This window comes from Chiloscyllium plagiosum, unplaced genomic scaffold (assembly GCF_037043375.1).
Source record: "Chiloscyllium plagiosum isolate Xiang-an unplaced genomic scaffold, Cpla_swu_hap1 HiC_scaffold_5, whole genome shotgun sequence".
Lineage (NCBI taxonomy): Eukaryota > Metazoa > Chordata > Chondrichthyes > Orectolobiformes > Hemiscylliidae > Chiloscyllium > Chiloscyllium plagiosum.
Window position 1 is genome coordinate 127,528,442 of NW_028270143.1, and position 14,881 is coordinate 127,543,322.

Below are 14,881 nucleotides of genomic sequence, written 5' to 3' on the forward strand. Positions count from 1 at the left end.
CCACTTCAAATGTGTACCGTGTTCCCTTAAACGGGGCAATGGACTCTGCCTCAAACACTCAGTGCTCTCAAAACACTCTTTCTCAAGACCTCAATGTGGAGTTTGCACATTCTCCCTGCGTGGGTTTCCTCTGGGTGCTCCAGTTTCCTCCCAAAATCCAAAAGATGTGGAGGTCAGGTGAATTGGCCAAGCTAAATTGCCTATTGTGTTAGGTGCATTTGTCAGAGGGAAATGTAGGGGAATGGGTCTGGGTGGGTTATTCTTCGGAGGGTCGGTCTGGACTTGGTGGGCCAAATGGCCTGTTTCCACACTGTAGGGAATCTAATCAAAAACAAAACTGGCCTCTCCCTCCACTCCACTCCACTCCACTCCACACAAGTGACAATTTCAATTTGTCAACCACTTCTTATTGGCTGTCTAGTCAAGAGAAGTCTCAGATTCTGCAGAAACTGGAAATCGGAAATACAAGCAGAGACAAATCAAATTGCGCAGCCAGTCTGCACGGTGACCGAAATGGACATGAACTCCAATTCTCTCTTCACCAATGCTGATGAGTATTTTCAGAATTTCCTTTTCTTATTTCAAAAATAAATTTGCTGCATTATAAAAGTCTTGCTACAACAGTACAGGACAAAGGTGAGACCACACCTTTAGGACTTTGCACTGTTTTGCTGTCCTGACTTGAGGAAGGGTAGTCTGCTTCAGAAAGCTGTTTCACGAAAGCTCATTAGGCTGATTCCTGGGAAGAAGCTGTTGCCTTATGACCAAGGCACGGTCAGTTTGGAGCTTTAGCTGCTGAAGTTTAGAAGGATGAGAAATTACTCTGTTAAAACATTACATTCCAAGGGCATTGTTTCTCCTTGTGGGAGAGTCTAGAGGAATGAGGGCTTGCACATTTGAGGTAGAGGTAAAAACAATGACTGCAGATGCTGGAAACCAGATTCTGGATCAGTGGTGCTGGAAGAGCACAGCAATTCAGGCAGCATCCGAGGACAGGCAGAATCGACGTTTCGGGCAAAAGCCCTTCATCAGGAATAAAGGCAGAGAGCCTGAAGCGTGGCGAGATAAGCTAGAGGAGGGTGGGGGTGGGGATAGAGTAGCATAGAATACAATAGGTCAGTGGGGGAGGAGATGAAGGTGATAGGTCAGGGAGGAGAGGGTGGAGTGGATAGGTGGAAAAGGAGCTGGGCAGGTCGGACAAGTCAAGGGGATCGTGTTGCTGGAGGTTAGAAACTAGGATGAGGTGGGGGAAGGGGAAATGAGGAAGCTGTTGAAGTCCACATTGATGCCCTGGGGTTGAAGTGTTTCGAGGAGGAAGATGAGGCGTTCTTCTTCCATGCGTCTGGTGGTGAGGGAGCGGCGGTGGAGGAGGCCCAGCACCTCCATATCCTCGGCAGAGGTAGACATGAGGAGGAATTTCTTCTCTCAGAGAGTTGTGAATCTATGGAATTCTTTACCGCAGAGGGATATCGAGGCTGGGTCATCAATTATATTTAAGGCTGAGATAGGCAGATTTTTACTCAGTAAGAGAATCAAGGGCTGCAGTGAAAAGGCTGGAATATGAAGTTGAAGTTTATCAGATCAGTCTTGAATTCATTGAATGGCAGAATAAACCCAATAAACACACAATTATGTGCTGTCTTATTGGTGGATAGAGAATGTTCTGCCCCATGGAACTCGGAGACACTTTAGAAATAAGGGGGTCCCACATCTGAGCTGAAAATAAGGAGGAATTTCTTCTCTCAGAGTAGAAGTGGAATTCCCTACCCCAACCTCTATGAGGCACCCTCTTTGAATTTATTCAAACAGATTTTTGATTGACAAGTTTTCTGGGAAACAGGCAGCTAAGTGGAGACGATTAAATTATTAGTGAATGCTGGAATAAGTTAGATGTATACTGCCCGTACTTATATCATCTTACATTCCCACTAAGTCTCACAACGCCAGAGACCCAGGTTCAATTCCCGCCTCTGTGTGGAATTTGCACATTCTCCCCGTGTCTGCGTGGGTTTCCTCCGGGTGCTCCGGTTTCCTCCCACAGTCCAAAAATGTGCAGGTTAGGTGAATTGGCTGTGCTAAATTGCCCATTGTGTTAGGTGAAGGGGTAAATGTAGGGGAATGGGTCTGGGTGGGTTGCTCTTCAAGGGTCGGTGTGGACTTGTTGGGCCTGTTTCCACACTGTAAGTAAAAGTAAGTCTCCCACGCAGACAAGGGGAGAATGTGCAAACTCCACACAGTCGCCTGAGGCAGGAATTGAACCCGGGTCTCTGGCGCTGTGTGGCAGCAGTGCTAACCACTGTGCCACCGGGCTGCTCTAAAGGTGTAGGGGATGAGCTGAGAATAGTTCACAGGTCAGCACAACATCGAGGGTTGAAGGGCCTGTTCTGCGCTGTATTGCTCTATGTTCTATGTCACCACACACGGCACCATCATTGATCCCAAGGTACAAAAAAAAACTTATATTCAAGGTAGTAAGAATAATGAGAGTTAAAACATTAAGCAGGACCTCATAGAATAGTAAAAAAAAACATAAGAGTTTATATTAAAGTCTTTCGCTGTTTAAACTAGGAAAATAAAGGAATAAGTTAGGAGTTCAGCAGTGTTCATAGAGTCATAGAGATGTACAGCACAGAAACAGACACTTCGGTCCAACTTGTCCACACTGGTTAAAACGGTCCTAAACTAATCTCATCCCATTTGCCTTCACTTGGCCCATATCCCTCGAAATCCTTCCTATTCATATACCCATCCAGATGCCTTTTAAATGCTGTAATTGTACCAGCCTCCACCTCGTCCTCTGGCAGCTCATTCCACACACCTACCACTTTCTGCATGAAAATGTTGCCCCTTAGGTCCCTTTTAAAATCTTTCCCCTCTCACCTTAATCCTATGCCCACCCCAGGGAAAATATCTTGTCTATTTACCCAATAACAAGAATCCAGAGAAAGTATATTCCTGTCAGGGTGAAAGGAAAGGCTGGTAGGTATAGGGAATGCTGGATGACTAAAGAAATTGAGGGTTTGGTTAAGAAAAAGAAGGAAGCATATGTCAGGTATAGACAGGATAGATCGAGTGAATCCTTAGAGTATAAAGGCAGTAGGAGTATACTTAAGAGGGAAATCAGGACGGCAGAAAGGGGACATGAGATAGCTTTGGCAAATAGAATTAAGGAGAATCCAAAGGGTTTTTACAAATATATTAAGGACAGAAGGGTAACTAGGGAGAGAATAGGGCCCCTCAAAGATCAGCAAGGCGGCCTTTGTGTGGAGCCACAGAAAATGGGCAAGATACTAAATTAATATTTTGCATCAGTATTTACTGTGGAAAAGGAAATGGAAGATATAGACTGTAGGGAAATAGATGGTGACATCTTGCAAAATGTCCAGATTACAGAGGAGGAAGTGCTGCATGTCTTGAAACGGTTAAAAATGGATAAATCCCCAGGATCTGATCAGGTGTACCTGAGAACTCTGTGGGAAGCTAGAGAAGTGATTGTTGGGCCTCTTGCTGAGGTATTTGTATCATCGATTGTCACAGGTGAGGTGCTGGAAGACTGGAGGTTGGCAAACATGGTGCCATTGTTTAAGAAGAGTGGTAAGGACAAGCCAGGGAACTATAGACTGATGAGCCTGACGTCGGTGGTGGGAAAGTGGTTGGAGGGAATCCTGAGGGACAGGATGTACCTGTATTTGGAAAGGCAAGGACTGATTAGGGATAGTCAACATGGCTTTGTGCATGGGAAATCATGTCTCTCAAACTTGATTGAGTTTTTTGATGAAGTAACAAAGAAGATTGATGAGGGCAGAGCAATAGATGTGATCTATATGGACTTCAATAAGGCGTTCGACAAGGTTCCCCATGGGAGACTGATTGGCAAGGTTAGATCTCTTGGAATACAGGGAGAACTAGCATTTGGATAAAGGGAAAACTGGCTCAAAGGTAGAAGACAGAGCGTGGTGGTGGAGGGCTGTTTTTCAGACTGGAGGCCTCTGACCAGTGGAGTGCCACAAGGATCAGTGCTGGGTCCTCTACTTTTTATCATTTACATAAATGATTTGTATGCGAGCATTAGAGGTACAGTTAGTAAGTTCGCAGATGACACCAAAATTGGAGGTGTAATGGACAGCAAAGAGGGTTAGCTCAGATTACAACAGGATCTGGACCAGATGGGCCAATGGGCTGAGAAGTGGCAGATGGAGTTTAATTCAGATAAATGCGAGGTGCTGCATTTTGGGAAAGCAAATCTTAGCAGAACTTATACACTTAATGGTAAGGTCCTAGGGAGTGTTGCTCAACAAAGAGACCTTGGAGTGCAGGTTCGTAGCTCCTTGAAAGTGGAGTCGCAGGTAGGTAGGATAGTGAAGAAGGCGTTTGGTATGCTTTCCTTTTTTGTTAAGAGTATTGAGTACAGGGGTTGGGAGGTCATATTGCGGCTGTACAGGACATTGGTTAGGCCACTGTTGGAATATTGCGTGCAATTCTGGTCTCCTTCCTATCGGAAAGATGTTGTGAAACTTGAAAGGGTTCAGAAAAGATTTACAAGGATGTTGCCAGGGTTGGAGGATCTGAGCTATAGGGAGAGGCTGAACAGACTGGGGCTGTTTTCCCTGGAGCGTCAGAGGCTGAGGGGTGACCTTATCGAGGTTTACAAAATTATGAGGGGCATGGAAAGGCTAAATGGGCAAGGTCTTTTCCCCCCCCCCAGAGTAGATGAATCCAAAAACAGCTTCTTGCTATCTTCCCCCTTCATAATTTTGTACATATTACTAGATTCTTTATATTCCAGATTTTTATGAAATGAATTTATAATCTAACCAGCTCCAATGCCGGGATTCAAACCTTTGCATTTACCTAGCCACTAGATAACTTATCCATGAACATTACAGGTATGTCACCGCCTCTTCCAATGCTAAAAATCATGCAACACCAGGTTATAGACCAACCACCTGATGAAGGAGCAGCGCTCCGAAAGCTGGTGCTTCTAAATAAACCTGTTGGACTGTAACCCTGGTGTTGTGTGATTTTTAACTTTGTTCACCCCAGTCCAACACCGGCACCTCCAAATCATGCCTCTTTCAACGCCAGCAAAATCTCTTGAGAAGTTGGAATATTCTGGGGTTATGGCCAGCAGGGTGTCAATTTGCTGTGTGTTCTCCCATGCAAAAATCATCAACTTGTTGTTTACGAAAAGAAATATAGCACTGAATCAAAACCTGGCACTGGGTGTAAGCACAAGGTCACTGACAGGGCCTGACAAGATAGTGCTATTCCTGAGAAACTGCTGCTGCAGAGAAAAGCAATTTGCAGCTGAAAGTGTGCACTCGTTTGACGTGCAAACAATCTTTAGAGAGAGAGGAATAATCAATTAGCAAATGGCTGCTCACAGCAAGTTTCCCAAATCTGTAGGCCCAAGGCCTCAGCTTAGTCACCAGTGCACGTTATGGAACAATGCAATCTCTAACAAGATTATTGGTCAGATATTTGAAAAACATTAATGCTAACGGTCTGATGCGGGGGGGGGGGGACAGAGACACACACAAACACATATAGAGAGAGACACATGCACAGATGGGGAGAGAGAGTGAGAGAAATTGTATGTTGTCTCAGAAATATTACAAAGCACAAAATATTCAATTAAATCTATATTCAAATAATAATTATGAAATAATAGTTGAACAATTAAATACAGATAGAATTATTTTAAGAATAAATAATATTGTATAATACAGAGCTGGGAGCACTTGTAAACAAAAACATAATTAAAACACTTGTCCCAGTTTATAATTTTCATCCACCAAACGACTGTCTGGAACAGACAGTGGTTAAATAACAAGTTAAAATGACTGGGCATGTTCCATTTCACCTGCTCTCGATCACACTCACACATCAAGTTCCAGATCAGCTCTGGCAGAAGGGAAGAGTTAAAACACCCACCCCCCTTCTCTTGAAGACAGTTAATGGGTTTCAATCCTCGCCACAACTTGCACTCACATAATCTTTTAACCACGTTGAAATAAATTCAGACAGATCCTCATGGGTGTAGGATCAAAACTGATTTGACACCTTTCAGTGGGACGAACCCAGGAGGCTCCGAGTCAAGTCCCACCTGCTCCAGAAGTGTGGAGTGACATTTGCCAACAAGTTAATTCGAAAATATCCTTAGCCACACTGTGCAGAGGATAATTAGGGCAGGCGACTGAAGGAGATAGAGGACAGAGTGAGGTTCAGGGGCCTACCCTGTCGTCAATTCCACATCTTAAAGAAGTAGAGAGGTTCAGGGAGGGTATCACAGAGGGGTAGCCATTCCTGATGAAGGGCTTTTGCCTGAAACATCGATTCTCCTGCTCTTCAGATGCTGCCTGACCAGCTGTGATTTTCAGCACCACGCTCTTCAACATCACTTTCTCCTAGACATTCCTGGGGCCTAGACTCTAAAAAAGGGATGTAAAGATCAGAGTTGGAGGGGCAGAGAGATTTCGGGTAAGGAGGCAGGACGTGGCTACAGGACTTTTCCCTCACCATTTTCCCCAACCCCAAGGGGGGGGGGGGGGGGGGGGAGCGAGGGAGGGGCAGCTGCCAGGTGAACCCAATCCACCAGCCCCCGGGCAGGGACAACTATCTGCCAGGTGTGACCCCGGGGGGGGGGGACAACTATCTGCCAGGTGACCCCCCCCTCCCCTCCCCCGCAATGCCCCTCCTGGGGGTTTCCGTGGGACTGATACCAACCAGACTATAGCAGCAGAAGCAGAATTGGGGGGGTGTCTCTCAGAGAAACACATCGAAATCTCCTCTGGGTGGGCAAGAGGAAGCCATGGGTCTCGGAGACGCGAGGTTGCTAGCAGCAAGTACAATAGCTGGTCCAGGAGCTGAAATGCAGACGCTTCCCTTTAATTCCCCGCTATACCGTGGGAGAGCTGTGTCCCTGTAAAACTGGGAGAGAGAGAGAGAGAGAGAGCCAGCCTCTGGGAACTCCGGGAGAATTTCCTCTTCCTTGTTCCGCCAGCTCCTCAAACTGGGGACGGCCAGAAACGAAACCAAAAGTGAAATCTGCAGCGCAAGAAAAAAAATACCCGAGGCCCTGGTGCAGAATTACAAACGCAGCAGCAGCAGCAGTTCGCTAACATTTAACCTGGCCCCTTTTCCCGGCTGCAGGAGACCCTGCGGGTTAATCCCTGTGAACTGAGACCGATTCCCTCCCGGACTCCCCCCCCCCTTCTCTCTCTGAGTCTGTGTGTGAGGGGTCACTCTTGTGCGTGTCGGGAGCAGTTCCGCACCCTGTTGTAAAGTTGAGGAATACTCACTCATCCAGCTCCCCTCCCCTCCCCTCCGGCCAGGGGATTTCCACTGGGACAGGGAGAGCAAACCAGCAGGAACAGTTCCCAAGCTCAAGTCCCCGCCCTTTAACACACACACACACACAGGCAGCAAATACATAAATACACACACAGACTGGCAGCAAATGCACACACACACACACAGGCTGGCAGCAAATACACACACACAGACTGGCAGCAAATACACACACACAGGCTGGCAGCAAATACACACACACACACAAGACTGGCAGCAAATACACACACACACACAGACTGGCAGCAAATACATAAATACACACACAGACTGGCAGCAAATACACACACACAGGCTGGCAGCAAATACACACACACACACACACAAGACTGGCAGCAAATACACACACACACACAGACTGGCAGCAAATACATAAATACACACACAGACTGGCAGCAAATACACACACACACAGGCTGGCAGCAAATACACACGCACAGGCTGGCAGCAAATACACACACACACACAGACTGGCAGCAAATACATAAATGCACACACACAGACTGGCAGCAAATACACACACACACACAGAGAGGCTGGCAGCAAATACACACACACACACACAGGCTGGTACCAAATACACACACAGGCTGGCAGCAAATACACACACACACACAGACTGGCAGCAAATACACACACACAGGCTGGCAGCAAATACACACACACACAGACTGGCAGCAAATACACACACAGGGATAACAGAGACAGGCAGCAAATACATAAACACACATACACACAGACTGGCAGGAAATACATATACACACACAGAGACTGGCAGCAAATACATAAACACACACACACAAACTGGCAGCAAATACATAAACATACATACACACACAGAGAGACTGGCAGCAAATACACACAGACACACACACAAACACACACACACACTACCAAAAACACACACTGCCTACCTCACCTTGCTAAGAATATGTCCTAACAAAAGATGTCCGTGTACTACGTAATTAGTTTAATCAGCCACATAACTTATAACACACCTCCTCATTCCTGATGAAGGGCTTTTGCCCGAAACGTCGACACTCCTTCTCCTCAGATGCTGCCTGACCTGCTGTGCTTTTCTAGCACTACACTCTCGGCTCATTTCCAAATGAGGCCAAACCCTGACAATATCCAGGCTTGGGTTAACAGGTCATAGAGTTATACAACACAGAAACAAACCTTTCAGCCCTGGCAAGTAACATTCAGAGAGTCATAGAGATGTACAGCATGGAAACAGACCCTTCAGTCTAACTCGTCCATGCTGACCAGATATCCCAACCCAATCTAGTCCCACTTGCCAGCACCCGGTCCATATCCCTCCAAACCCTTCCTATTCATATACCCATCCAGATGCCTCTTAAATGTTGTAATTGTACCAGCCTCCACGACTTCCTCTGGCAGCCCATTCCATACACGTACCACCCTCTGCATGAAAACTTTGCCCCTCATGTCTCTTTTATATCTTTCCCCTCTCACCCTAAACCTATGTCCTCTAGTCCTGGACTCCCGGACCCCAGGGAAAAGACTTTGCCTATTTACCCTATCCATGCCCCTCATAATTTTATAAACCTCTATAAGGTCACCTCTCAGCCTCCAACACTCTAGGGAAAATCAGCCTCTCCCTATAGCTCAAATCCTCCAACCCTGGCAACATCCTTGTAAATCTTTTCTGAACCCTTTCAAGTTTCACAACATCCTTCCGATAGGAAGGAGACCAGAATTGAACGCAATATTCCAACAGTGGCTGAACTAATGTCCTGTACAGCCACAACAAGACCTCCAAACTCCTGTACTCAATACTCTGACCAATAAAGGGAAAGCATACAAAACACCTTCTTCACTATCCTGTCTACCTGTGACTCCACTTTCAAGGAGCTATCAACCTGCACTCCCAGGTCTCTTTGTTCAGCAACACTCCCCAGGACCTCACCATTACGTGTTTAAGTCACTCAACCACTGAACAATTACCATCTTCCATGAGAGCAAATCGAACCATTGCCTGGACAAGTTAGACTCAAGGGTCTGTTTCCATGCCGTACATCTCTATGATATTCAATGGTGTTACCATCACTGAATTTCCCACTACTGTTATGACACAGACAGCAGAACCAAACCAGCCTTTTCACCTCTGTATTCACAACACAGTAAAATTGAAACCTTCAAAGACTCTCAAAACTGACTATAATGGTTTCTAACCAGACTTTTGACTAATCAGTCCCAGACTTTGCAAGTAATCAATTTACTGCATACAGTGGGCGGTACAGTGGCTCAGTGGTTAGAGCTGCTGCCTCACAGTACCAGGGACCCAGGTTTGATTCCAGCTTCGGGCAACTGGGTGGAGTTTGCACATTCTCCCCGTGTCTGCGTGGGTTTCCTCCGGGTGCTCCAGTTTCCTCACACAATGCAAAGGTGTGCAGTTCGGGTGAATTGGCCATGCTAAATTGCCCTTAGTGTTAGGTGCGTTAGTCAGACAGAAATGGGTCTGGGTGGGTTACTCTTCGGAGTGTTGGTGTGGACTGGTTGGGCAGAAGGACTTGTCTCCATACTGTAGGGAATCTAATCTAACCTAAAAGGTTCTGCTTGCATTGCTATAGTAAGGATATTATTAAACTGGAGAGGGTGCAGAAAAGGTTTACCAGGACTAGAGTGTTTGAGTTATAAGGAGAGGCTGGGACTTTTTAAAACTGGAGCATAGGAGGTTGAGAGGTGACCTTATAGAGGTTTATAAAATCATGAGAGGCATAGATAATATGAATAGCTAAGGTCTCTTCCCACTGGGTAGGGAAGTTCCAAATGGAAGGGGGTATCATTTAAGGTGAGAGAAGAAAGATTTAAAAGGGACCTGAAGGGCAATGTTTTCACACAGAGGGTGGTTCAAATTGGAATGACCTGCCAGAGGGAATGGTAGAAACAGGTACAGTTACACTTAAGATATTTGGACAGATACATGAATAGGAAAGATTCAGTGGGCTATGGGCCAAAAACAGACAAGTGGGACTAGTTTTGTTTGGGCACCTTGGTGAGCATGGACAAGTTGGACCAAAGGGTCAGCTTCCGTGCTGTTTGACTCTTTGACTCTGTGACTTGGCAATATATTAAGACCATAAGACATAGGAATGGAAGTAAGGCCATTCGGCCCATCGCGTCCACTCCGCCATTCAATCATGGCTGATGGGTATTTCAACTCCATTTACCCGCATTCTCCCCATAGCCCTTAATTCATTGTGACATCAAGAATTTATCAATCTCTGCCTTGAAGACCTTTAGCGTCCCGGCCTCCACTGCACTCTGTGGCAATGAATTCCACAGGCCCACCACTCTCTGCCTAACAACATAGTAATTTTAACAGAGCAAAAATTAAACGACAAAGAAATCTGATTCCTGGAGAGATTAAATGAATCCACAGTATCAAAGCGTCTGATCAGGACCCAACCTGCAAGTACCATCCAGGCCTGGCTTTATGAATAATCCAAAGTCCGTTTGGTCTGTTTTCCTTTAACAAGCTGCTCCTCACAGGCCAAAAGTGACCTTTAATTCACCCTTCCCAGTTCACAGCGTCAAATCAAAATTGATAAAGGAACACAATAATGAAAAGTCAGTGTGGGCTCTAAAACTATCAACATCCTCTGGCTTATCATTAACCAGAAACTGTACTGGCTAGCTGTATAAATACAGTGTCAACAGAGCAGGAATACTGCGGTGAGTAACTCATCTCCTGACTCCCCAAAACCTGTCCATCATCTACAAGGCACAAGACAGGAGTGTGATGGGATACTCCACACCTGCCTGGATGGGTGCAGCTCCAACAGCACTCAAGAAGCTTAACACCATCCACAACAAGGAGAAAGTGAGGACTGCAGATGCTGGAGATCAGAGCTGAAAATGTGTTGCTGGAAAAGCACAGCAGGTCAGGCAGCATCCAAGGAACAGGAGAATCGACGTTTCGGGCATAAGGGCTTATGCCCGAAACGTCGATTCTCCTGTTCCTTGGATGCTGCCTGACCTGCTGCGCTTTTCCAGCAACACATTTTCACCATCCACAACAAAGCAGCCCACTTGATCGGCACCGCATCCACCTTCACTCCCTGAACGATTGACTTTCAGTGGTAGCAGTAGGTACCATATGCAAAATTCCACATTACAATCCCAGCTGATGCTAACGCTGGACAAGAAAGCTCCCAGAATGAAACCTCATTGAGGTGAAAGTGAGGACTGCAGATGCTGGAAATTACAATCAAGATTAGAATTGTGCTGGAAAAGCACAGCAAGTCAGGCAGCACCCGAGGAGCAGGAAAATCAATGTTTCGGGCAAAAGTCCTTCATCAGGAATGAGGTTGGGAGCCTCCAGGGTGGAGAGGTAAATGGGAGTCCCACAGCCCCAGCCTATTCAACCTCTCCCTATAGCTCAAATCCTTCAACCCTGGCAACATCCTTGTAAATCTTTTCTGAACTCTTTCAAGTTTCACAACATCTTTCCGATAGGAAGGAGACCAGAATTGCACGCAATATTCCAACAGTGGCCTAACCAATGTCCTGTACATCCGCAACATGACCTCCCAACTCCTGTACTCAATACTCTGACCAATAAAAGAAAGCATACCAAACACCGCCTTCACTACTATTTGTGACTCTACTTTAAGGAGCTATGAACCTGATAGTGACAGAAGTAAGATTCTGTAACCAAATAATTTTATAAACCCTGGCACAGCTGAACAGCAAAACAGCCTCAGGATCCTGTTTGCAAAATGTAAATTCAATGTGTTCAGCTAAAACAGGAATGCAGTCAGCTCTGCAAGCCTTGAAACTGAAAGTTGGTGTCTACACTTAGAAGTAACTTTATTTCAATCCTGACTTGTGAATCAGTATCACGTGGTCAGCCTGCATGCTTTCTAGTGAAGAGTTTCATGAAAGGTACAGTGTTGTAGTCAGTAACCTTAATATTCCAATGTCAAGTTTACATTAAAATACAATTTAAAGATTTACTTAGACTGTACAATCATGTTAGGCTAACTATTTTTATTTTTACTGACTTTTTTGATGCTTCACCCCCAACTCCACTTTTCCCATCAGAACCATTATTAATACTGCATAATTTTCTAATATACTGGTTGCATGAGAACACAACTACTGTGTTTTGGAGAACCACCTGGAAGGAGAGCATTTATTTAGAACACTAGCTTTCAGAGCACTGCTCCTTCATCCAGTAGCTGTAGAGCAGGACCATAAGACAATTTATAACAAAAAATTAGTGTCATGACTAATGCTTCCAAATAAACCTGTTGGACTATAACCTGGTGTTACGTGATTTTAACTTTGTCTACCCCAATCCAACACCAGCTCCTCCCAACGTGTAAGGAGAGCAGAATTGCACATTACTCCACTGATAGTTTTTTGTCCACACCTGGAGTGTTATTCAACAAATCCTCATGGACAGCTGGTATCCCAGTATGTAATGTAACTGTGGGAGAAGGGAAACCATTTTGACAGCGGAAGCCATTTTCCCTGCTTAGAGGAGACATGCCAGCTAAACTGCTGAAGCCACTCACAGGAATTGGCTGTGACAGCCATTTCCCTGACCGCAGGAAACACATTAGTTAAATGACCTGCTAACTGGATTCTCTCACTGACAATGCTGTTGTACCCCTGACCCACCCGAGGGGTCTCTCTCTCTCCCCCCAATGGGAGCTCCAGCTAAGACAATACCCCTGCAGATGTCACCAAACTATTCAACATTGGTAGTCTCTGACTACTTGCTACTCTGAATAGGATGATACCCGATCAGTTCAGCTAATCAATGTTGTTAGACCAGTAGTATTGTTATTGGATTAGTGGTGCTGGAAGAGCACAGCAGTTCAGGCAGCATCCAAGGAGCTTCGAAATCGGATGCTGCCTGAATTGCTGTGCTCTTCCAGCACCACTAATCCAGAATCTGGTTTCCAGCATCTGCAGTCATTGTTTTTACCTCAGTAGTATTGTTAGCCTTTTCTAATATTGTTAAACTATTGTAGTTAGACCTGTATTGTTCTGTAATAAAAATCAACCATTTATAACCCTTTATAAACTGTACCTGAGGGAAGAGGTTGAGACTCATCAGTGCTGAGTGGTCATTGACCTCTTCCCACGATATTGTGAAAGAAACAAATGTGTCAATTTCACAAGGTCTGCGTATGAGGTTTATTGGAAATGGGAAAGTTCTCCAACAGTAATACACTCATCAGCTGAGAGGCTGCGCAGTGAAGGTCTGCAAACCCATAGTAATGGGAGGGGGAGTTGAAACTGTCCATGAGATATACTGTAGGGGAATCCCCAATGCAGAAGCGCTGAAAACTGTATCAGACTTCAGGCAGGCAGTGTGGGAAGCCTGTTATATTGAAGGACAGATCAATTGTAATAAGCTGTGAATCTAGAGTTCATCCAGCAGTGGGCTTATTGTTAGAGAGGAAGGAACATGTCATTGAACCAGAACGTAACTGAGAGAAGCCCAGGAACTCTGAGGCAAAGTGAGTTAGAAGATGTGGACATGTCTCAATCCACATTTGGAGTTTGGACTAGATGGCCTGTTGTCAATGGAGAAACATTGGTGTTATGGATGGAGGAGAAAAAAGACTCAGGAAGCAGTCTCAATCCTCAGGAGTCGCATGGATAATCCTTTTTGCTTGCCAGGATTCTCTATTCTTTGAGGTAAAAACAATGACTGCAGATGCTGGAAACCAGATTCTGGATTAGTGGTGCTGGAAGAGCACAGCAGTTCAGGTAACATCCAATGACCAGTGAAATCGACATTTCGGGCAAAAGCCCTTCATCAGGAATAAAGGCAGTGAGCCTGAAGTGTGGAGAGATAAGCTAGAGGAGGGTGGGGGTGGGGAGAAAGTAGCTTAGAGTACAATGGGTGAGTGGGAGAGGGGATGAAGGTGATAGGTCAGGGAGGAGAGGGTGGAGTGGATAGGTGGAAAAGGAGATAGGCAGGTAGGACAAGTCCGGACAAGTCATGGGGACAGTTACTGAGCTGGAAGTTTGGAACTTGGGTGAGGTAGGGGAAGGGGAAATGAGGAAACTGTTGAAGCCGAGGACATGGAGGTCCTGGGCCTCCTTCACCGCCGCTCCCTCACCACCAGACACCTGGAGGAAGAACGCCTCATCTTCCGCCTCGGAACACTTCAACCCCAGGGCATCAATATGGACTTCAACAGTTTCCTCATTTCCCCTTCCCCCACCTCACCCTAGTTCCAAACTTCCAATCCAGCACTGTCCCCATGACTTGTCCGACTTGCCTAGCTCCTTTTCCACCTATCCACTCCACCCTCTCCTCCCTGACCTATCACCTTCATCCCCTCCCCCACTCACCCATTGTACTCTATGCTACTTTCTCCCCACCCCCACCCTCCTCTAGCTTATCTCTCCACGCTTCAGGCTCACTGCCTTTATTCCTGATGAAGGGCTTTTGCCCGAAACGTCAATTTCAAAGCTCCTTGGATGCTGCCTGAACTGCTGTGCTCTTCCAGCACCACTGACCCAGAATCCATTCTCTATT

The 14,881-nt window shown here is 45.9% G+C and overlaps 1 protein-coding gene across 2 annotated transcripts in view; it reads right to left on the reverse strand.

Annotated features, from left to right (window-relative positions):
• Nucleotides 1–7,198, reverse strand: part of parp10 (poly(ADP-ribose) polymerase family member 10) — a 53,798-nt gene extending 46,600 nt beyond the window's left edge. Inside the window, exons 1-2 of one of the 2 annotated variants that reach the window (XM_043690906.2) lie at nucleotides 6,727–7,198; nucleotides 649–795 (exon numbers count right to left, since the gene is read on the reverse strand). The gene's annotated coding sequence lies outside the window, so the exon portion shown is untranslated. The remainder of the gene's footprint in view (nucleotides 1–648; nucleotides 796–6,726) is intronic. The other variant, XM_043690905.2, reaches the window with a different exon arrangement.
• Nucleotides 7,199–14,881: the final 7,683 nt, after the last annotated feature.